This window comes from Podarcis pityusensis, assembly GCF_964106645.2.
Source record: "Podarcis pityusensis genome assembly, chromosome: 12".
Classification (NCBI taxonomy): Eukaryota; Metazoa; Chordata; class Lepidosauria; order Squamata; family Lacertidae; genus Podarcis; species Podarcis pityusensis.
Genome location: NC_138037.1, coordinates 31,763,823 through 31,788,255, shown reverse-complemented (window position 1 = coordinate 31,788,255; position 24,433 = coordinate 31,763,823). Strand labels below are relative to the sequence as shown.

Genomic DNA, 24,433 nt, shown 5'->3' with positions numbered 1-24,433 from the left:
TGGGGGTGTTTTCAAACTTTTCTGCTGCTGCTTCTCTTTGGGAAAGCAGGGAGACCTTATGCAAGAGAAGCTGATCTGGACATAATGATTCCTTGCTTATAATAATGACTGCATTGACTTGTATTATTTATGCTTAATGACTGCTTTAAGCTGATTATTTCTTTGGTGGGGTGGGGCAGAACAGTGAGAGGGCCTGTCCTTCCCTTTCAGGTAAACAGGACTTTATGACAGGAAACCAGAGCAGGCTAATGTAAACAACGTATTTTGCCTACCTTTGTGTTTCAGCTCAGTAGCTCGATACAACCACATTTCTCCACAGACACGTCTTCCCTTATTGAAAGGTAATGGTGGGAACCAACCTAAGGACATGCAAAATGCAAGATTTTTTAATCAATGAGAAGCTATTAATTTAACCAACTCTTCCTGTAATAATATTGAGACAGACTGTCTGCCTGTTTTTACATTATAGCTAGCTTTGCAATCTGTGTGGAACGTAATGAGGTGTGTAATTTTTGTGAATTTATTGATTGTGAATAAGTAGTAAGAATTTAAAGCTGACAGATTGTAGCACTTTTCTCACTTAGTTCTTTAAAAATTAGCTCGTTTAGTATCAGCTGTTGACTTTTGCCACCGCATATGGAATTCATTTTGATGGGGGGTTTTTTGGCGGGTGGGGGGAAGATAAGTTATATTCGAATAGAGTCTTGCTCTTATTCAACGGATCAGGGAAAAGCTTGAAATGTATGTAAAATCTCCACTGCTGCTTCAAGTGCTCCACTTAACAGCATGATCCTATGCATGCTTTCTAAAAAGTAAGTCCCGTTGTGCTCATTGTGCTTACTCCTAGGAAAAGGAATGCAGGATAGCCACCTAAATAATGGAATATAGGGGTACAGCCTGGTGGCATTACAAGTGTTGGCTTAATAGTGTATAAAATAATAGATGAGCTCATCTGTACATAGAGAACATAAGATGAGTCTGTTGGACCAGGCCAATGGCCCATCTAGTCCAGCATCTCCCAGTGGCCAACCAGATGCCTATGGGAAGTTTGAAAGCTGAACATAAACAACAGAACTCTACTGTTCGAGCAACAGACCCTTGCTCCAAATCTCTTATTTATGTCACATTAGGCTGAAAGAGATGAGAAATAAAACCATTTTTGTGGTAGCAACCTTGTCATGAAACTCCCTTTCCTGGGGAGCCTTTCCAGACAGACGCCTTGTGATTTTATTGATTTATTTGACAAATATTGGCAGTCTATTAACAATGTTCTCTGGCTGGTTCAGTTCTCTGAATAGGGAGTTAGCTACCTCTGGTCTAGTTGTAATGGTCTAGTTGTTACCTGCTGTCAGGGATTGGGCTCAAGAGGGGGAGATGGAGGAGGAGGGGGAGTGGTGGAGATCACGCCCCCCTTCTCCTGACGCTGCAGGAGAGGGGGAAGGCAGCGCTGAATTACAGCAGGGCTTTGAGGAATTTGAGGAAGGTCACAGCTCAGAGATAGACAAACGGAGAAGTTGGGCAGTGTTGGAAGAAGAAGGGGGGACTGCAAAGGGGCAGCTAGATGACACATTGTCACTGGAGAGCATTTCTGATCCCCCTTCTCCCAGAATGCAATGTTTGTTAAGAGTACAGGAACAAAGGACTCAGAGACATTTGGCCACAAGTGGCCACCATAAGAGAAGATGCTGTTGTTAGGATGGAGGGAGGAGGAGCCTAGTTTGGAGCAACACTATTGTTGAGGCTTGTTGCGTTCTTTTGCCTCTCACTATTCAGATTGAATAAAACTCATTAAAAATACAGTCATACCTCGGGTTGCGAGCGTGATCTGTGCGGGAGACACCTTCGCAACCTGCAGAGCCGTGTCTGTGCACGCATGCGCGTGATGCAATTTGGTGCTTCTGAGCATGCTCTTGACATCATTTTGTGCTTCTGCGCATGCAGCGAAACCTGGAAGTAACCCATTCCAGTACTTCCGGGTTTGGCGCAGTCCGCAACCCGAAAATGCGCAACCCGCAGAGTTCGCAGCCCAAGGTATGACTGTACCTTGTTTTCTCTGCTGCAACTGGGGGAGGAATAGCTTTCCTAAGCCTTGGCAGAGCCTTGACACCTGCTTTACCCCTTCAGGCAGGAAAACCTGAAGAAGGACGTCCGGTCAAAATGTGGACAGGTGGAGGTGATCCTTCAGGAAACTTGGCTCCAAGTCATTTAGAAAATGGGGCAGTGGGAACAGTTCACAGAAGCTGACTGCATCAAATTTGCGTAGGAGTGGGTGAATTTGTCCATTTAGGTTTCTCTTGTTTTCACATTGTTCTAGTCTTAACATTCAGTTCTCCGCATTTCCACCTCGGTCTGAGTTTTCTATTTTTAAAGCATTTCTCCTAATATGCACATTTTTTTGTGCATGTGATTTTGCCTATAACGAACATTTTTGCAAAACATTTCCCGTAGCACATGCTAAAAACATTCGTGTTTAGATAAGGCTACCCAGACGCTTAGGAAGCTGAGGTAATTTCAATCTGGTTTTGTATTTCAGCTTTTGTATGTTTTAAAGTAGGGGTTGTGGGTTTTTCTTCATCTCAGTGTTTTTGCTCTCAAAAAAATGCTTTGAGATTTCTTTATTTTTTTACAAGCAAGCAGTGTATACATACTATGAAATTATATATATATATGCATGTCATTTTCATGAATATACACCACACATTTTTATGCACACTTTAGCACAGTATATGGATCTTTGTACACATTACTTGTCTGGAGAACTGCACTGCAAAATTCAGAGAAGTGTGGATTTTGAAGGATGGTTGCATTTCAGCTCTTTTACTGTTTCAGAAAGCATGAGTTGCATAGACTTGCCTTTAAAAGTGAATCAAATTTCTCCTTCATTGCTAGGTATGACACACAAGGCAATATCAGCAAGGCAGCTCTAGTTTAGAACATAAAATTATTCCAACTAATAGCTGAATAGTCAGACTTTAAAAAAATATGAGCACATACCTAATGTATAACTACATCATTTTAAGAAGAAGATTTTCTAAATCAGTTTAAACTGCTCCCCCCCATCCATGCTAAGTTATGGCATATTTCTACAATAAACTTAAAAATAAGTATTCAAAGAAGGAACCTGCTGTCAGCAGATGGTTACAGGATTTTGTAGTTCTTGATTGATCTATTATCTCTGCAATATTTCTCTGATCTTTTCATCTGCATTCTGCACACCATCTAACACCTTATGACATTATGTGTGATAGCTGTGGTACTTCTATAGCTAGCACTTATATTTTCTGACAGGTACAGATCTGTCTCGAAACAATTTTTGCAAAGTCTTGAACATTTTAATGTATTTTTGTCAGGATTTTCAAACCTGATATTAAGTGAGTAGTCAACAGCTGTTGATTCATATTGTGTGCGTGTGCGTGTTTTAAAACACACACACACACTTTCTTTCTTTTCTTTTCTTGCTTTTTGATGTATCTTTTCTCAGATATCAAGGAATGCCAGCACAGCTTTTGCAATTAACTCATATATTACTTTCTGCATAATGCACTTGAAGTCCTAATTAAGGAGTTTAATCAGATAGAGTTAGCTCTGCTTTTGTCCGTTGAACTCATGCACTCTGTTGGTAGCTGAGTGGTACACCGTGTGTTTATTTAAGCACCACATGTATGCCCAGTATGTTTTCATTTGTTTAAGGGACATACATGCAGAAGTATGTTGTCATAGTTTATTAAAAACACTTATATGCTGTCTTTTATCATAATGAAAGAAGGGCTGTAACTCATTTGTAGAGCATCTGCTTTGCTTGAAAAAAGGTCCCAGTTTAAATCCCTGGCATCTCCAAGCAGGTTTGGAGAGACGGCAATCCAAAATCCTGGAGAACCACTGGGCCAATAGTCTGACTTTTGTATAAGGCAGCTAGGGTTTTAGTGCATTTGCTTGAAAGCAGAGCTGTCAAAAAGACATAATCAGCAGACCAAGTTGATGGACTATGCTGAAATGGCAAAATTAATTGGGAAGCTCAGGAACCAAGAAGACAAGAAATTGAAAAAAGAATGGGAAATGTTTATAATGTATATACAAAATCATTGCAAACAGGTCAAAACATTAGCAGGATTTTAAATACATTTGTAATGTAATAGAAACTACAGATAATTTAGGAAGATGAAATAAATGGAGAAGTATTGATATATGCAGATGAAAACAGAATTAAGAGGACCCCTGGATGGGATGGCGGGAAATCGGGAGATGCAGAATAATCTCGATATGTGAATGTGTATGGCATTTTGATGTAACTTTTTCTTTTTTCTTCCTTTTTCTTTTTGTTCTTCTTTCTTTTCTTTCTTTTTGAAAATCAAATCAATTTTTTTTAAAAAAAACACATAATCAAACTTTGTATTTTTATCTCTAGTTGTTTTGAAATAAAAGTGAGGTCAGAGTTGCTGAAATACTTTTTTGTGAAATCTCTGGTGCTTCCCCTTTTTTCATGATGGTTAATTATTTTCTCATAAACATATACAAGTGCAGATCACTTAATATCAGTAGATAGAGGAATAACATGGTGGAAATTGTACCACTGATGAGCTTATCAAAAAGATTTAACGAGATTGCCACCGAGTCACAGATTTGAGGTTGCCTGTTTACATGACAAATTAAAACTGAACAGGCTACTCTACAATGCTGACCTGATATATTTAAAAGAGCACTAAAAGAATAAGCAGGTAAAACTATTATGAGATGAACAAGAGTTAATGTGACCAGGCATATAATATAAACTACATCTAAAAAATCTGTTGGATATAAATCAATGGGTCATGAAAATTTAAGGAAATTTAACCTGCCTAACTCCCTTTCCGATTTAATAGGATCCATTAAATAGGAAACAGTATAGCTAGCTAATGAAAAGAACACCAAAGTTATCACGTTCTGTTGTGTCCTCCCTGGGTCCTTTTGTCCTTTGATTGCACTGGTAGATAATATTATTTTGTTCCCAAGGAAATATGTCCCTTTGATTAGGTTGTAGATATTCTCTCATTTGTCATTGTTCTATCGAGCTCTGCCATATAACAGCAGGAACCCTTGATTATTTAATTGCTTGTAAGAACTCATTAAATCTTACTATCAATCATGGGACATATGGTAAATATCACCCAATGGTACAAGAGATTGTTACAGAGACCTGTCACTAGGGCATACCATTTGCTTTTATATTATGAGTCTATTGTTTGGTTGCCCGGCCACAATTATTTTTAATTACTAATGATTTACGGAGAATAGTTCATCTACTGATATGAGCATGTTCTTAGAAAGAACACGAAAAACACTGGCAATTTAAAAAGTAGGCGTTTCTGGACAGCTGATATATTATAGCAGCTAAGAGAATTAACTTTGATCCATGAACTTGCTGGTTCAAGGCTCACCTCAGCCATGACCTCACTAAGTATGACTTCTTCTGCAATGCAGGAATGATGAATATGGCTTTGCAGGCCTGTTTTTAAGTATTACTATGTTAGCATATGTGATGTCTTTTGAGCATGCTTAAATTATTGCACATTTTCATTCATTTTACAGATGCTGGTCCTGGGCCAATGAATATCTGAGCTTTATACCAACTTGCTGGCTTGAATGTGGATGGAGAGTTGAATAAAAAGTAAAACCAAAGAGGTCACAATGACAGACCAAAGGTGTCCACCTTCCAGGAAGATAACTGCCAATACCATATTGGCCCGAATATAAGCCGCACCTTTAAAATTCAAGGGAGGGGGAAAAAAGAAGACAATACCCAAATATAAGCCGCTCCCTTAAAATTATGCAGGCACTCACACCTGTAAATGGCAAAAATCTACAGCGATATTGAAAAAGCCAATTTTTGTAAGGTTGCAAATTTAAGTCACACTTTAACTTTTCACGGTCGGAATTTGGGAAAAAAGTACTGGTTTTTTTGCCCTATAGGACGCACTTTTTCCCCTCCAAAAATGAAGGGGAAATGTGTGTGTGTCCTATGGGGCGAATGCAGGCTTTCGCTGAAGCCTGGAGAGCGAGAGAGGTCGGTGCGCACCGTCCCTCTCGCTCTCCAGGCACACCGACCCCTCTCGCTCTCCAGGCTTCAGGAAGCTATCCGCTAGCCGTGGGAGACGTAGCTCTCCCACGGCTAGCGGAGAGCTTGCTGGCACCCAGAAGCTTGGGGCGCGCTGAGCTCAGCACGCCCCAAGCTTCGGGCTTCGCGCAGCTCTACGCTAGCCGTGGGAGAGCTGCACAACTTCACACAGCTCTCCCATGGCTTGCGGATAGCAGCCTGTTCTGGGGGCTGGGGTCGGGGGAAGCTCGGACTTCCCCCGCCCCAGCCCCACACCTGGGGGGGGGGGAAATAAATTTTTTTTTCTTTATTTCCCCCCCCCAAAAGCTAGGTGCGTCCTATGGGCCGGTGCGTCCTATGGGGCGAAAAATACGGTATTTCATTTAATTGAACATATTAATATTATTATTATTTATTCAACTTATACACTGCCCTCAACCCAAAGGTCTCAGGGCGGTTCACAACAAGACCACAACATATAAAATCAAACCAAAAGTAATAACCCAATAACGTGCCCCCTCCCAAGCCACATTGGGTGTCAACCAAAGGCCTGGTTAAAAAGGAACGTTTTTGCCTGGTGCCTAAAGGTGTATATGTGATTTCTGAACATGAAGGAAATCTAGAGAGTTCTGAGGAAAGAGATCGGGTTGTACACGGCCCCCCCATCCCAAATCTAGGACTGGAGTGAGTAGCTTAATTTTATGCCAATGACCTTTTACTTTGAAATAAGAAATTAATAGAAATTGGTGACACTCTGGTTAAACATTCAATTTTATCTATTTCGAAGGCAGTTAAGCAACGCAGTCATCCTAGATCGCACCTTTTGCCTTCTGCTGGGACATGCTAGGCCTGATGAGTAGTTTTTATTGATAATTTGAAAGTAGTTACCAGATCACTTGGCTTTTTTCCTCTGGTACCAAATGGACTGCTTCAAAAGTGGGTTGAGGACTATTGTTTTAACTACTTTTAAGATCACTGTGTGAGTGATTTATCACAAACAATCATTTTGAAAAAGGTTGCCCACTAAGAAGATATCATCCGATATAATATTATAGTATTATGTTAACCTCACATGTAACTTTAATCACAAATTGTTACTGTGTCTAAGACATCAAAACATTTTATACAGTGTGAAATGCATTCAAATTTATGGATGGCAGTACTACTTAGGAGGCAGTCATACTACAGAGCTGATGTATATGCTTCACTCTTAACAGTCGAATGGCTTTAACTAAAGGGACTCCTACCATCATCTATTGATGAGAACTTCTTTACATTACAGTAACATTATTACTTTATAGAGTTGGGCCAAAGAGGTCAACTCAGGAGTAATGAATAATGCCTTTCAGTAAAACCAGAGAATGATTGTTTGCGTGGCAATCTCTCAGTGAAAGTTTTCCAAAGAGGCTGTGAGCTTATGCCACAAAGTACAGAAGGTCTTCCAGGAAGCAAGTGCTGAAGCTTAGATCAGGGAGCAGAACCCATTAAAAGCCATTAAAGAAACCCAAACTATAGTCTGAAGGTAAAAAATGGATTGATCTCCTGTAGCTGTAAAAGCAATAGAATTTCCATTTATTAATTAAAAGTGCATTTTATGTAGTTTGATGTGATAAATTGTTTGACTGTTTAGATTAATTCTTTCAGAAATGCCCCAAAGGCTATTAACATTGATAAATTATGCACTACTCCTTGTTAGGTTTGATAGACAGCTTTCTCAGGTAGGCTGCATTTTTCTTTGGGGATATAGGCGGTTATCTGTAGTTAGCAGCAGTGAGAATTGCAGCTTGTCCTGCTTTCTCAGCTAGAAAGAAACAAAAGATCCCAATCCACATCAACACTCTTTTGGGTGTGGTTCTCATTTCATCCTTTGAGGATGAAAGGTCCTTAGTCTTAGGCTATCCTGTCTGGAATCTCCCATCTTGCCCAGTAATGTATTCTGGAGAAAAATGGATGATTTGGTACAAATCTCATAGGAGCCCTGTTCACATATTACTCACACAGGGATTAGTCATGATTCACCTTCAACCCTGATACCATGGAATGCACCTAGACGATGCCAGAGAACTTGCGACCCTCTAGATGCTATTGGACTCCAACTCCTATCATCTGTAACTATTGACAATGCTGACTCATAGAATCATGGGATTTGGAGTCCAACATCATCTGGAGGGCCACAGGTTCTCAATCCTTCCATTAGAACATCTGGGTGTATATTTGGCAAATATTCAATGACTGTCTGGCAAATATTAAAGAGCAAAAATCTGCATTTTTGAGAATTTTGGGGAGCAAATTCATTTCAGCTCCAGTTGGAACTGATCATTTCAAATCAACCCGTGAAGTGTAGCTGTATTCACTGCCATCCTTTAGATGCCCATTCAAAACGATGTTTAACCAGGTAGTTATGCAGGTATTGAAATGCAATTTTTCAGGAACGCCAGTGTAATTTCAGGAGGGATGATGCCACAAAGATCTTGAGTGTGGCTGTACAATGCGTCATTTATCAAACAATCCATCCAAAATTGGTTCGGAAAATGCAATATTTAGGGCTTTCATGTTTAATGTGCTGTCTCTTATCGTTTACATTGTTGATTTTAACCAACGGGTTGTACATCCCCCTGTGTGCAGTTTAGTATCTGGCATCCACTGTCATTTGAGGCCAAATGTACCAATGGCAAATGTACCATTTTGGCAGCAGCACATGGCTGCCTATTGATTCTGAATTGTTAGCTGTTGCTGGCTTGTTGGCACAATTGAATACTAGTCCCAAATGAGTATTTTGTGCTGTCGAATGCTTTCCAGTACACAAAGCAGCCAGCCAAGAAGAGAATGATAATTCTGGAACCTTTTCCTCATGTTTTGTGCTGCTTTTTAAAGTTCAGCATGAGTTGGACCATTGTAAAGCTAAACTTTCATAATACAGTATATATTTCTAATTGTCAAGTGTCTGTGCTTCCAAGAAACCTTTATATGTTTTATAATGTAATAGATAAGATTGGGGGGAGGGGGGAACATGCTTTGTCTTGTCCTTCTAGTTAGCTAACCAAGCTGAAACAAAGAGCAATGGATGAGTGTTATAATAGCCTAATTCATCCTCGCATCGCACATATCAACACATTGCTATTGACATTTCTATGAACTGAAGCCCCATTGAGCAAAATAGTTTTGCATGTATATTTAAGGTGAAAATGCATTCATTCTGCTCTTTCTCCCAAGGCAGGGGTAGCCAATGTACTGCCCTCCAGATGTTGGACTTCAGTTCCCTTCAGCTGCAGCCAGCATGACTAATGGTGAGAGATTATGGAAGAGTTAAACAGCATTTCGGAGGGGCCTATGTTGTCTACCCTTAGAGAATATCAATGCAGTATATCTCACTTTGTCCTCAAAACAGCCCTGTGAAGTTTGTTCATGATTCTGTCTATTTTGTTTTCAAAATGAGTCTATCATGAGCTTCTGCTTTTTTATTTGGTTATCCCTTCAAAAGAGCACTTTTGGGGTTTGCTGGACTCTTTACTTATTGCAGTTAACTGCTAGAAATTTTCTCCCTTTCAGCTTTGAGATTGGCACGTCTAGTTGTGGATTGAGGGCTGGATTAGATGGATCTCCGTTTGAAAGCAGTGCCTTTGTTTTTCTCTTCCTTGGATACCAACCCATTGCATTTTAACTTACTAGAAGTTGGGTGGTTTTTGTTTTTGTTTTTGAAATTAGCTCTCCTTTCTAAATCCAATAGACGAACCAGTTCTTCTTAATATGGGAGTCTACCTATAAAGACTGAAAGAGTCAGATAAATGCATCCTTCAAATCTCTCAGTTTTTTAACATGTAAAAAATGTGACACTGTCAGAAAGCATGTGAGTTTGGAGTTGCATCATTTTCCCCATCAGGCATAAATGATAAAAGATAAGAACAGAGATGGAGTCAACACTTGGAATCTTTGGGCAACACCCATGGTCTCATCACCTCACCCTTGACCTTCCCTTTTGAATCAAAATTCTTCCTGGCACTACATGCTCCGTAAGGTAGATAGATCTAGTCACCATTTAAATTTTTCCCAGTGCCTCAGAGTGCCATGACATCACAAGAATCAGATGATATTTATATAGCAGCTAGACTGCCCATGACTGCTTAGAGCAGGATGGGGAATCTTAGATATAGGGTCTGAATTTGGCCCTCTCGTTCTCCCTATCCAGCTCTGGGGATTCTCTTCCAGCCAACCTCCCCCAGACAACACCCCTTACTCTCCCTACTGTAGACCCTAATCAAGAGATCCTGCCCGTCTGGAATGTGTCCTTAACATACCCCACAAGTGTCCTGGAAGAGCTTTGTCATCTTGTTTTTTATCGCGAGAGAACAGCGGCCATTTTGGCTGCTGCGATTTTGCGTGATTTTGCAGTGCGACCCCCTCCACCATAAAAAATGCTTTTTTCGGGGTCACAACACCCCCAAAGCATGTGGCTTTTGCCACTGTGTCTGAAAAAAAATGCTTTATATGTGTGTGAGGGGTAGGAAACGGTGGCGCAAAATCGCACGGGATCACAGAACCAAAATGGCCACCATGCACTCTTGATAAAAATTGGGAAGATGATGCCTGAGAATTTGGCACCCAGGATTTTGGCTTCAAAGTGGAGAATGGAAAGTGTTCACGTGTTTGTGCAACCCTTTGGCTTTGGTATTGGTAGAATCCAGCCTAGGACAAAGACTAGAGGCGCATTGTTTTGTTTACTTATGCATCTGGCTCTGCCTACCACAGACATGTGGCCCCTGGCAGTGGTGAAGCTCTGGTTTCAGTGGGACTTACCTTCATTTATTTCTTTGTGCTGGATGAGGACCTTCATGAGGGTGTCTTGTGTTGTGATGGTATGTGTCCAATGACACAACTTGCCTTTCCACACTCCCTTTCTCCTAATACGTGCACCAGCACTTCAAAAGTCACCCTAGTTGTTCAAAACTCTCTAATTGAAAAACTCCGTAACTCTCTGTGACCCCCTTTTAAAGTACGTATCAACAAACAACACAAACAGGACTTGTCAGCGCAGCAGAAAATAAAGCTGCCTGTTACATGCACAGTGTATCTTTAATGATGTTTAAAAAGGAGCTAAACATCTCCATGGGAATTCTAAAAACACTTATCTCTGAGGCAGTTATTTAGCTTCACAAGGCTTTGTTGTTTAACAAGCTGGAGAAATGGGTCACCTAATGTTATATTAATCAGTAAATTAATATTTTAATTTGATTTTCTTTATAGTTGAGATGCTTGCAGCATCTCCAGTGTTTTCTCTCTGTATGTGCTGGTGTTAAGTGGTATCATTATCATATTGTACCTTGGGGTGGTGAGATAACAGGGTCCAGTGATAGCTCTATTCTTGGGAGAAAAGGAGGCTCATCACAACACATGTGCGCTTTTTAATGGTGTGTGAGGACTCTTACAAATCAAAGTTATTTCAGATGACTCATAAGCTTTCTAGCCTAGGGATGGGGTAATAATTTAGATGGGTGCTAGAATATGCTCGAATTACAGCGATCTATAAGGGTGACCATTTACATATTGCTATTTATATATTGCCCCCAAGAGGACCTGCACGACCAAAAAGTGGGCATAGTTTTGCATAAAATTTGCATATGCTAATTTATATGCATCGGTGAAATAATTACTACAATTCACACTGAAATACAGTATATCTCACTGTAGAGAGGGTGATTGTGTCTGCTGGGCCTGACTCAGTCTACTGTCCAGGAGCTAACAGCTGGGCCCCGGCTGTCCTGTCTTAATGTCCTTTATCTTTATCATTGGACCAGAGAGCTCTTCTGACAAAGAAGAAGAAGAGTTTGGATTTGATATCCTGCTTTATCACTCCCTTTAAGGAGTCTCAAAGTGGCTAACATTCTCCTTTCCCTTCCTCCCCCACAACAAACACTCTGTGAGGTGAGTGGGGCAGAGAGACTTCAGAGAAGTGTGACTGGCCCAAGGTCACCCAGCAGCTGCATGTGGAGGAGCGGGGACGCGAACCCAGTTCCCCAGATTACAAGTCTACCGCTCTTAACCACTACACCACACTGGCACACTGGATTGTCTTCTCTAGAATAGGACTCATGGCCATACTAAGTGGGTTGAGGTCCTATCAAACATGCCTGCCTGGAATTCATTCATGTCCCCCTCTTCCCCCCCCCTCTCTGTGCTGACCTGTTCCTTTTGCGCTTTCCTTTGGAGGATGAGGGGGAAGAGAAATTGGCTGCAAAAAAAAGCCACCTCATTGGACACAGAGCCCCTCCACAGGCAGAAAATGAAACTCTTTGCATGTTTCCCATCAATGGAATCATCAGGTTTGACTGCACACCCAATGATTCCCTGCAGGGAATGGCATTTTAAGTGCAATCCCAACCCAGGATACACCAGAAAGAAAGAGTTTAGATTTGGTGGGTCTTGGGCTTTCCTGGGACTGAGCTGTGTTAAGACTCTTGTTGCTGCCTCAGCCAGCAGAATTTGAGACAGTGTAGTTTATCCTGGCATAAGTCCCCAAAAAGGGACATTGCAGGGGTGTGGCAGGATAGGACAAGGGGATATTTGTGCCTATTGCAAGAGTCCTTTCAGCTCAGCCATGTGACCTGGCAATGCAGTGAAACTTAGGAAGTGTAAGTAAAATTCCTCCAAATTTCTCCTAAACAGATTCTGGAATGGGGGTAATATGAGCTGGAGTAATTTATGCCAGCTTTCTATAGCTAGCATCGCTCTGTCTGTATGAAACTGGTGACCAAGAAGGAAGCCACACGGGACCTTTCCGTGAATGCAAATAACATTAGTGTTCTGCCAGGATTTCTGGGATTTGTAGTCCTAGAACCCAGCAGGAAATGATGCTTTGCTGGGGCGTGGGTTGAACACACGGTCAATGTTTTGTCCCAGCACAAAAAGGATTTGTAAAGAGGGAGGAGTTGTCAGCAGTAGATACTGCTCAAAACTCACTCAAGGCTTCACACCCATTTGCTTGGAAGGTACACAAAGCCTTGACCCACACACCCCTTGGGGAGAAGTTGTGAGATGCTCATGTATCCCTACTAAAAAGTAGACAAATTAGCATCATTTGAAGAAAGAAACTGCACATCATTTCTTTTCTTATCTTTTTATTTTTTTTTATTGGATTATTATGCAGATACAAATGAAACAAAGTATACAAACATTTCAACTGAATACAAAAAACAAATAAAAAAAGAAAACAGAGCAAACACAAAAAGTAAGAACATAAGTATAATACAAGGTAACTATAATAGACATCCCAGAATGTAATTTCTCTACTGAGATGTTGACCCTTTCTGGGGTGAATCTCTTTTTATTATATTTTTGGGTTTTTTGACTTCCATCGACCTCACGGTGGTTCATTTCCTATAACTAAAACAATTTCTCTGTATTTCAATATATTCTTCATCTTGGTATAAGGAGACATTTTCCCACTTACGGGTTTATTCTAAACACAACCAAATCTGCATGTCATTTCTATGCCTCATAGCTCAGCCCCATTTTGCTATCACTTCATTATCAATCTCCTTTAGTCTAAACAATCCCAAATAAGATTAAAATATCTTTGCAGCACAGATTTAAGCTTCTTAACATATCAATGCCATTGCATTGTTCTCCCCATTGATATTTTTGGATACTGAAGGTAAATCAATATTATTAATATAAACCCCAAATTGATTCACTTTTCCTATTAAAAATGTGAAGGCTGAAAAAAAGTCAGGAGCTAATGATTTCTCTTAAGTCTGCAGCAACCCTTTAATTAAATCGGAAGTGGGTGGGTGGGGGGAATACATTTAAAGAAATATCTAAGCCCCACTTAGGTCAACCAATTTTTAGAAGTGAATGTTCTATCATTAATAAACTGGAGGAAGATCAGAGTAATAAAAGAACAAAAAGATGGAAGTGCATTGAAATGATTAGGAAGAACTTGATAAAACAATATGTAATCCCCAGCTTTCAGTGTCATTCAGAATCTAGCATTTCATTACTTCAACTGTATTGACATTTCATAATCTATTTACATTATGCAGGGATAAAGAACCTGCGGTGTCCCAAATGTTGTTGGACTTCAACACTCATCAGCCCAGCCAGCATGGCCACTGAACAGGGATGGTGGGAGTTGTAGTCCCGCAACATCTCAAAGGTCTCCTGTTCCCCTCCCTTGTAATAACAGCATTTGCACAACAATCCTTACCTGTCTTAACCCACCCAAGTACCAACCTTGACCGAGCCCACCTCTGACCCCTGAGCAGAAAGATGAGAAGCTAACATGGATAGAGCACTTAGAAGTAGCAACAGAGGTGGCAACCAGTTGCTTGCTAGATAACGCCAATTCCAGCGTATATGCAGAACTGAACTAAGGCCTCAGCCTTTCTGAGGGCCATATTTAATAAATCAGGCTGGTCGATAAATAATTTTGCACAGCTGTCTTCACAAATTCTAAGCTATCCCTCCCCAACATCCTTATAAGCATTGATTGTGAGCTGTTGAAGCAGCACTTCATGTTCATTTCCTTTGATGTACTTTTATTTTACACGGGGGAGCATTTGCACCAGTCTTGTATTGTTGCGTTCCTGCCTTAAGCCATGTGAAAAACATTTTATATATTTATAAAAACTCATACCTTCTTGAACGCAGCAGTAACTTCTGCATCCACCCTTCAGCAACTTTGCGATATATTTCCAGAAATGCGGGCCAAAAAGGAAAGGACGCAAAACCAGTATTTATTTTAATTGATATTTTAAAACTACTGGCAATCTGTTCTAGTCAAAGCAGTATGGTACAGTATTCATTTATAAAAATGCCAGGTGTAAAATGATGGCAAGCATGTATATTAAATTAATCACTTAAGTGTTGGGGGGGGGGGAAGGATCAGAATTACTACACAGAGCTGAAAGCCTCTAAGTCAATCCTTACTGTCAAGCTTAATGTGATACAATATACTTGTACAGAGGAATAGGAAGGAAATGTCTACACCGCATGCTGAAATAAAGAGAACCAACTAGCCATTTACACTCATTTATTTAGTAACCTTCGGGATGAGATCATCGAATATCATCTCCCTTTTGGAATCATATAACACACATTCCACTATAGCAGTGTTCCAACTCATTACTCTGTACAGCTCAGTGTCTCCAGCAGGTTCCTGTACTCATCAGACCTTTATGTGGAAACTGTAGAAAGTAGTTCAGCCATGTCCCAAAGAACAATATTATAGAGGGCGCACTGCATTTTAACTCTTGCCAAGGGCCAAGTTTAAACAATGCTATATTCATCCATAGATGGACAAATATGGTATAGACCTGGGATATCCAACATGGGGCCCATGAGATGCTGTGGACCAGAACTCCAATCAGCCCCAGTCAGCATGGTCAATGGATGGGGATGATGAGAGCTGTAGTCCAACAACACTGGTAAGGGCACCATTTTGGCTATCCCATGTCTAGATGAACTTGGGATAAGGCAGCTTCCTGGATGCCTTAGTCTAAGAAAATCAATGAAACTAGAGCTGAGCCAATATTTTCCAGAAGACACTCCCCCTCCCCGATAATATCCCCCCCCCAGCTCTCTAGAAAAACAAGGCCACTTGGCAGAATTTTCTCCACCATGTTTTTTTTAGTGGCAGGTGTCATTTTCTTCCCCAATGCCCCAGAATGGATACTACGTCCAGGGCATCATGGAAGATGTCAAATGATGGCTGCCAATACAGTTCCTGCTACTGCTACTTGCAGAAATGATGTGAAAAGGTCCTCCCAATTTCTCTGCCCACAAATAGGGTGAAGAATTGTGAGTGCTTATTTGTGCACGACTGTAACCAAGCAAGCATTGCTACACATACATTGGGAGTGAATTTACACTGAAAGCTGAACACAACTTGATTTGGGTGAACACTTTTTCATGTTCACCTCTCAGTCTAATATCTCTAAGAGCCTCTTTCACATACATTCACCCTTGCATGCATCCCTATGTTGCAATCGTACACAATCATGCTTCACAAGTCATAGAGCTAGCTGTTCTTGTGGTTCTTTCCCATCACTGCCCATCTTTGTGAAGTGCTGACTGTGAGGGAAAAGTCTATGGCAGCTTTTGTCTTCTGTCATCCCTGACCATTAGCCATGCTGGCTGGGGTTGATGGAACTTGTAGTCCAAAACTTCTGGAGGGCACCTAGTTAAGGAAGGTTGGCTTATGCAATTGACCCAAACAATGTGGTTCTGGTAATTCACAAACATAGCGCAGCTGAGTAGGAATCACAACATGAGGAACTGCTTCCCAATCTCTGAATTTCCTCTTCCACAAATAATAACCTGTAGCCAACCAGAGCATAGCTGTCAACTTTCCCCTTTTCTTGCAGGGAATCCTTTTCAGAATAAGGGAATTTCCCTTTAAAAAAGGCAAACGTTGACAGCTATGAACCAGAGTAACTCTTGATAATAGTACAAGGAAGGAATAAAAACCATTTGCCTATTGGAATGACTTAGGTTGTTTTGCAGTGCAAAGATGCTTTTGCAGAGCTTTGTAGATTGCACATGGTTGTAACTGGTCTTCGTATCTCAGGATAATGCTTAATTTTATGCAGCATCCGTGCAATTAGAGATGGGTGAATAATTCATAGTGAATAAATTATCCCCCCCAACGAGTTCATTTTTCTTTGTTTATAAAATCTTTGTGCAAACTCTTGTATCTTGATTAAATGTGTTCAGTACAAACAACTTTTCATATGAGCTATTTGGGAGGTTCGTTTTCTTGCAAGCGCTGTTCTGTTATAGTCACAATGTCATTTCTGTGGTTGTCAATTATAGTGTACTTATTTTACTTTATTTAAATTACTTACCTGCTACTTATTGGGCAGCAATTTCAGAGCGGGTTACAACTAAAACGGTTCCAAGTTCACAATGCATTTGCTAGAAACAAGCCAGGAAAGTCACAACCAACTAACTACAAACATCATTGCTGGTATTAAGAGTCCACTAAAAACCCAGGCAACTAATGATGTCTTCAGCTGGCAACTAAAACTTTGAAAAGTAGGCAACAGCCATGTCACAAATGGGAAAGAGTTCAAAAACTGGGGCATCACCACCAAGAAGGTTCTCCTTGCATTGCCATTTAACAGTCTGAAGAGGGATTAGACTGAAAAAATATTTGACTAGCCCAACAAAATAGTTAATGTGTGTTCCCCATATATATCAGGGATTGGGCCCCTTGGCCCTCCAGAGATGTTGATAGGAGTACTCCACCTCTTATCAGCTCCAGCCAGCATTAATGGGATAATGGGAGTTGTAGTCCAACAACCTCTATAGGGTCACTGGTTTCCCATTCCTGATATATGTCTATATATGTATCTGTTATGCATCTCTACCAACTTTTTCACTTGGCCTCACCCATCTTTAGCATGCAGCCCCTAGATGGTTTCCAGTGGTGCAGTGGTGTAAAAGAAGATAAGCAGGTCCAGAATAACTTGCACAGAAGCACATGGATGTCCTGAAATTCAGCAAACAAGAAGGCACAATAAACTTAGATCCAACTTCTCTGAGTGGACCAATTTGAAGGTCAGGCTGCAACAAAGACAAAGCCTTTGTATGTAGAGCCATTGTATGTATAAACATATACACCTCAACCAGCTTTAGCCTGAAAACAAACCCACTTGCTTTATTAAATCACCATGCCTTTAGTACATTAAAAAATAAAATAAATGGATGAAATTGGTGTTAGCAGATTTCTTCACCATCTGTGAGTCCTATTGGAATCACTTGTTCTTAAAACGCATCCTTAATTACTTCTACACATAATGCATTTGTCAGAAGACTAATTGGAAAAATGACTTCACTGAATGAGTCATACCATGACCTCTGAGGTCCTCATTAGACTTCCTGTAAAGACTAAAGGCCAAGGCAGTCGTTTTAAGCACAGCTATTTGCTGGTAAAGATCTTCCACCAGTAATGCTGATAACCAACTATGAACAGTGGTGGTGTGTGAACTAATGCCTGGAATGTTGTTTGTTTGTTTCTTTCTGCTTTATTTTTTAGGAAACTGAAGCACACATGGACACAGGATATGTTCTTGTTGAGAACCCTTCCCACTATGGTAGATGTGGTTGATGGGAGCTCTTCTGCTTAAGGAATGTCTTCAAATTAGTATATCTATTTAGGAAAGGCATCTATCAGTCTTCAAACAGGTTATTAGGGAGCTTCCTGTTACAGATGGGTGAATATGTCAATTTATGCTTCACACAGTTTCTCATTTTTCCAATCATAACTTCAGTTCTTGGCATTTCTACATCAGTTTGCATTTTTTTTTAAAAAAAATGTCCTCTTGAAAATTTGTCAACATATTTGTGCAAATTTCACCTGCTGTACACAATGTTATATGCAATTTCCTCTAAAATATAAATATTGTTGCAAAGCAATTTCCCCCAAAATAATGTATTTTGTATGTTACAGTGGTACCTCAAGTTACAGACGCTTCAGGTTACAGACTCCGCTAACCCAGAAATAGTACCTCGGGTTAAGAACTTTACCTCGGGATGAGAACAGAAATCACACAGCAGCGGTGCGGTGGCAGTGGGAGGCCCCATTAGCTAAAGTGGTACCTCAGGTTAAGAACAGTTTCAGGTTAAGAACGGACCTCCAGAACGAATTAAGTTCTTAACCCGAGGTACCACTGTATTTTCACTATCAGATGCATCTATCTGCACACTTTACCACGATATATGGATTTTTGCATATTGTACATTACTTAGCGCTCTCTCTCTCTCTCTCTCTCTCTCTCTCCCCAGCTTCCACCAGCAGATTTATTTTCATAAGCCTCAGAGGCAGTATGGACATGATGCTTAATTTTATCCTGAAAGCTCACCAGTTTGACCTTTTATGAAGGTCCACTAAATATTTATCTGCATCTGAAACTTGGAAGGACTGCACATTTCACATCTCTATGTCTCTTGTTGCTCAACACACCTCATAAAATGTTTGACCTTGAAGTATGGATGGATGAAGGGAACAGTTATACAGTTGACAAGTTACTACAGACATGCAGGAATGAAATAGGAGGCTGGGCGGAGGGGAGAACACAACACTCTCTCGCACAATCTTTAACCAGACATTAGTCTGGGAGAGAAGATGAAGTGAGGCTACTGACAACAAGCTGTAGATGTTGACATTCTCATCACCACAGAGCAGGCAGAATTGCATCTACACAATGCCTCTTGCTTACATGATGAAAAGCGGAGGGTGGGGGGGAACAGATTTTTCGCTGAAGAAAATGGATGGAAGTAAACTATTTTCCAGCATCTTAAACTGCCAGAGCAGTTTTTGACAACTTTGAATTGCCTCAAAATTTTGGATTAAGAGAAGGATAACTCCCCAAATGGATTAAAAGAAAGATAACATCTCCAAACTCCACAGTTGTTCAAAAATGTACACTGCCATACAAGGCATTTTATAGGATTTTATAACATTCAGACCATTTATTTAAGTTATTTTTTAATGTGTTTATTTTAACTACCTTGAAAGCTAATTTGTATGCTACTTTTTCAGATAAACTTAGTCCAAAATGTCTGGAGGGCACCGGGTTGGTGAAGACTCGTGTCGTAGATCTGAATTGCATTATATTTCTGCAACGAAGAACTTCTGCTGTAAATAGTTCGAATGTGGGACATCGGTTTGGATGATAAATTGTGTGGGCTGTTGGGTCAACCCTTTCACTTTTTGAAATGAGATGCCTCATAAGTGAAACTTAAGCCGCAAGTGTTAATATTGCAGGAACCTGTTTGTCTTACAAAATAAAACCATGTGAGATAAGAACGTAGTGCTTTGTATTTCCCAGTTTCCTTTATTTTTTACCCTTCTCTTTCGTTTTTGTTTTTAAAAAGTCCTTTTGTTGGTTTTGTCTGTTTATAACCAGTATCTATATTTTAGTATTTTACCCCCTTTGAATTTTGTTTTATTTTAAGTGACAAGATTTCATCTCAGTTTGTTAAAGAGAACCAGCTGTTTTCCTCCAAGATAATTTTCTGGAGCTGTTGTTTGCCATAATTACACTGCAATTACACAGTCATATCCATAAAAGCAGATGAGGGTTTTCTATGTGTCCTTCTAAGTCATTGGAAGTCACAAAAATGATAGATGTGGGTTTGCCATAGCTTGACTGTTGCCCTCTGTTGGCAAGATGTCAAATCTTTTTCTTAAGTGTGTGTTTTAGGGAGAGAGAGAGAAAAAAAAAGCAGGAAGAAATAACTTTTCAAACATATTCACATATCCTGCCTTAGTCATGGGCTCTTCCCAATGACAATGGAATCTTATGTGGTTAGACTATGTCCAGTCTTTATTGAGCATCCATTCCGATTTGTTTTCAGAGAAGTTAAATGGAAACGAATTTTTTTCCTGATTTGCTTGCATGTTGTTGCATGTCAACTCGTTAATCATTCATTCATCCCACACTTTTCATTGCATTTTTTCCCATCACTTTCCTAATCGGAAAAGTTTCTTTGTTAGAAAAAAAAAAAGGAGTTGATTTGTTGTGACAGGGTGACAGAGCACTGCAATCCACTTTAAGTACCTTCCTTTCTTCCTTTCTTTAGTGATCACTTGTAGCCGAGTAAGATTGTCTTCCATAAACACGATTTTAAAAGTGGGTCCATAAGTGACTGTGGAGGCCAATTCTGGATCCACACGTCCTTCCACAGTGAGGACATAGGTTTCTGGGCGGGAGTTGATCACAGTGTGGATTTGCCAAACATGTCTTCCTCTTAGCACGTTTCTCCCTTGCGTCCTGAGTTTGAGTGTCTTCAAAGCCCATGATACCTTTGGTAAAGGCTGTTCTCCAATTGGAGCACTTGCAGGCAAGTGTTTCCCAAACTAAGAGCCATAGTAAAATGACTTGTGCTAGAGAGGGATGTCCGTGGTCGACCCATCCTGGTTGATCTTGGGACTGTCAGCTAATCCCCCCCCCCCAAAAAAAACTTCAACAACTCTGGCTCCCTAAAAAAAAAGTGGGAGTAGATCGCAGTCTCTTGGAAGTTGGACAGCCCTGTGCTAGAGGAACCCAGTGTAAGGATACCTGATTGCACAGTGGGAATCGCTCCAACTGCTCCCCGTCTTCCATGTGCATAATGTGCCATCCCCAAATCTATTCCAGAGAGTTAGGGAAAACCCCAGAAGATATTTGCTGGAGGGAGAGAGCGGGGAGAAGGTTCTGTCGTGCAAGGAAAATCCTCACACTAAGGGAACCTTAGCCTTATTACGTCACTGAATACAAGCCCAAAGTTCCAGAATGTGCTTGAACCTCTCTCACAAAATACTGACAGTCTGGACGTGACTGATAGGAACTCTTTAAAATAAAATAAAAAAAATTCATTTAACAGAATTTATACACCACATACTCATCAAAACTAAGTGGTTTACATAAAATATAAAAATGCTGATAAAACCAGGTGTTTAAAAACAAGCTGAAATAATGATAATCATAATCATCTAAATAAAGGGTTGTGTTCAGTGCTAGTCTGACTCAGAATATACCCACTGAAGTTAATGGACATGATTAACAGGTTCATTAATTTCACAGGGTTTACTCTGAGTTGGATTTATATGAGTAGGGGCCCAAATCATCATTTATTTTATTTTATTTTTTAAAAATACACATAAAGGGAAGAATTCAACTTAGTGCTATAGCAAAAATGCTCCATCAGCACAGTACTCAGGGTTGTTTAACAATGAATCACACTTCACAGGGAACTCTGGGAGGAGAATAGCAGATTTCTAATAGCTCTCAGCACCCTTAAACTGCAGCTCCCAGAATTCTTTGGGGGAGGGAACGACTGGTTTAAATTACTATCATACCACTTAAAATGGATGGTGTGAATCATTTGGGGAGCCTACATGTTTGGAGCAGGCTCCCTGCTTCCTATCTTCTCCACCAGCATGTGGACTGCAGAAAGGCTGGTTTAGAGAGATGTGATGGTGTGGACCTCAGTGAGCCTGGCCTCACTCTCTCCTTGAGGTCCTTAATTAGGGCTTAAGTTTCAGCGACGTTCTTGGAGGAATGAGATTTTCATCATTATTTCTGACAAATGGGAATGCTCCTTTCTAAGGTGGAGCAGGGTGGTTTGGGGGCGAGGATTTAGTTGGGAGATAGGCTTCTGTAGACCCCTACAAATGTGAGCTTTGTGGAAGGAGGCACAGGAAAAAGAATAAGCGCATTAAATTCACAGGTCACAGCATCCGTTTAAACAAGAGTTGAGGAATATGATTATTTTAAATAAAAAACAACATTTATACTGGCATGAAATACTCTGGCCTTGCAGGCAGCTGAAATACCAAAGGATAAATGTGCCTCTGTTAGCCTACCAACTCTCAACATGCTACTAAACTCACATAAATAGTGGAAGAGATTAAAGAAAATCATGGCTTTAGTTTTATCGCTGAATGAATAAAGGGCCCTTCCACTTATTTATCATTTTCAATTAATGCATTTCCAGTTACCACTTGGACGAATGAGTTAGGGGTAAAACAGTAATGATTCGTTCCGAAAGGCCGATTTACACATTACAGCCAGCACATGTAAGATGCTTTGAATTGCTTCACGTGAAAGCTATTCCCACGTACTGTTTGTACTTTGTGGCTTATCCCACAATCTTTCCCTCAATGGTATTTATGTATGTGACTACAGTGGCAAGGATTCTCTATGCACAGAAATGGAAGGAGGAGAGAACACCCTCAAAGGAAGAAAAAGGAAGAATGGTTGATGAAAATCTTGAAACCTAAAAAAATTGTTAGGTCAGATACTGTATGTATGTACATATTGCTTAATATCAAAATAGGCTTCTAAGCAGTTTGCAAGTATACAAACTAATTACAAAAACAATAAAATATAAACATTCATAATTAAAATTACAGAACAAAACAATTAAGTCTGTAGTAGTAGTAGTAACAGTAGTAGTAACAGTAGTAGTAGTAGTAGTAGTAGTAATAATAATAATAATAATAATAATAATAATAATTTATACCCTGCCCTCCCTGGCCAAAACTGGGCTCAGAGCAGCTAACATCAAATGTATAACACATTAACATAGAATCAGGCAATCAATTAAAATACATCCTAAAATCAGATCAGGATCAGAATAAAATCCAATCAGATGGCAACCCGCAGATTAGGGTTGGGGACCTTAAATGCTCACCATTTATACTAAGACTATATACTGATTTTTTATATAGATAAACAAAACAAAACAACAAAAACAAAACAAAACAAAACAAAACTGACAGTCAAAATTAACAATTTTTAGATCATTTTAAAAAGCAACCTTTCACATAATGGAACATCATGTTAAATCTGCTACAGAAGCTTAGATCTGAGGGAAGAAACATAGTATTTGTTATGTTCTCCTATTCTCTATCTTAATGCCCGTACTTTCTCTTATACTTATCTTGCCTACATCCCATCTTGCCACATAAATTGTTATAGGTTGCTGCATCATGTTTTTTGAGGGTTTTTTAAAAAAATGTTATGGGTTGTGTTAGTCTATTTTTTTCCTGCCTTAAAAAAAACACCTTGCTTGATTTTGCTGCTAACCACCTTGTGGCTTGTGCAAAGGGTGCTATGTAAGTAATCGAAATAAATAAACAATTCTATGTAAACTGTGCTGGCAGCAAGCTCCACTGAGCACAGTGGGACTAACTTCTGATTAAAAATGCACAACATTTCACTGTTGATGGAATAGGGAGATTAGCACTCAGAAAAAGGAGTAAACCAGCATTGCACCACCAACTGAAATGCATTCGGAAATCCATGGACAGAGTTAGGCATTGCAGAACCACACAGCAGGAGAAATGAGGGCATTTGTTTTATTTTCTGTGCAACAGCATGCCCTTCAGTGGTATATTTAGGTAATTTTAGAGTCTGGACTCTATGGTCTTTGGGTTGGGTTCCCTCTTTAGATGTTGTGGACAGGGGAGGTCCTAGTCATTTACCTGGTTGAGGAAAAGGACATGGTGTCCTTTTTCATGTACAAAAAGGAGCAGTCTTTGGGTTCAGTCAGTCAACCAGCTTCAAATCCACCTGATAGTTTCCTCATCCAGTCCACATGTTACCAGCTTCTCCACAAGAATACCGCAGGGGAATTTGTCAAAAGCCTTGCTGATATAAAGCTGGATGCACCTATGAAATATGTCTTGCTATGTTGAGGGTGGGAGATCATTGTTTGCCAGGAACTCAAAGAAAGGACTGAGAGATTTCCATGAGCTAGATATCCCCCCCCCCTTTTTTTTGCACACAATCAATCAACTGCTTAACAAAAATGTGTTGGTCTGTTGTCCAAGCCAACACCAGAACACTAGAACCCCGACACCCACCCCACCAACTTCAT

The 24,433-nt window shown here is 40.1% G+C and overlaps 1 long non-coding RNA gene across 1 annotated transcript; it reads left to right on the top strand.

Moving 5' to 3' along the window:
* Positions 1-284: 284 nt before the first annotated feature.
* LOC308459579 lies at positions 285-5,655 on the top strand. Its single transcript, XR_013978179.1, has 3 exons — positions 285-341; positions 2,125-2,265; positions 5,566-5,655. It is a non-coding gene; the product is annotated as an uncharacterized lncRNA (long non-coding RNA).
* The last annotated feature ends 18,778 nt before the right edge of the window (positions 5,656-24,433 follow it).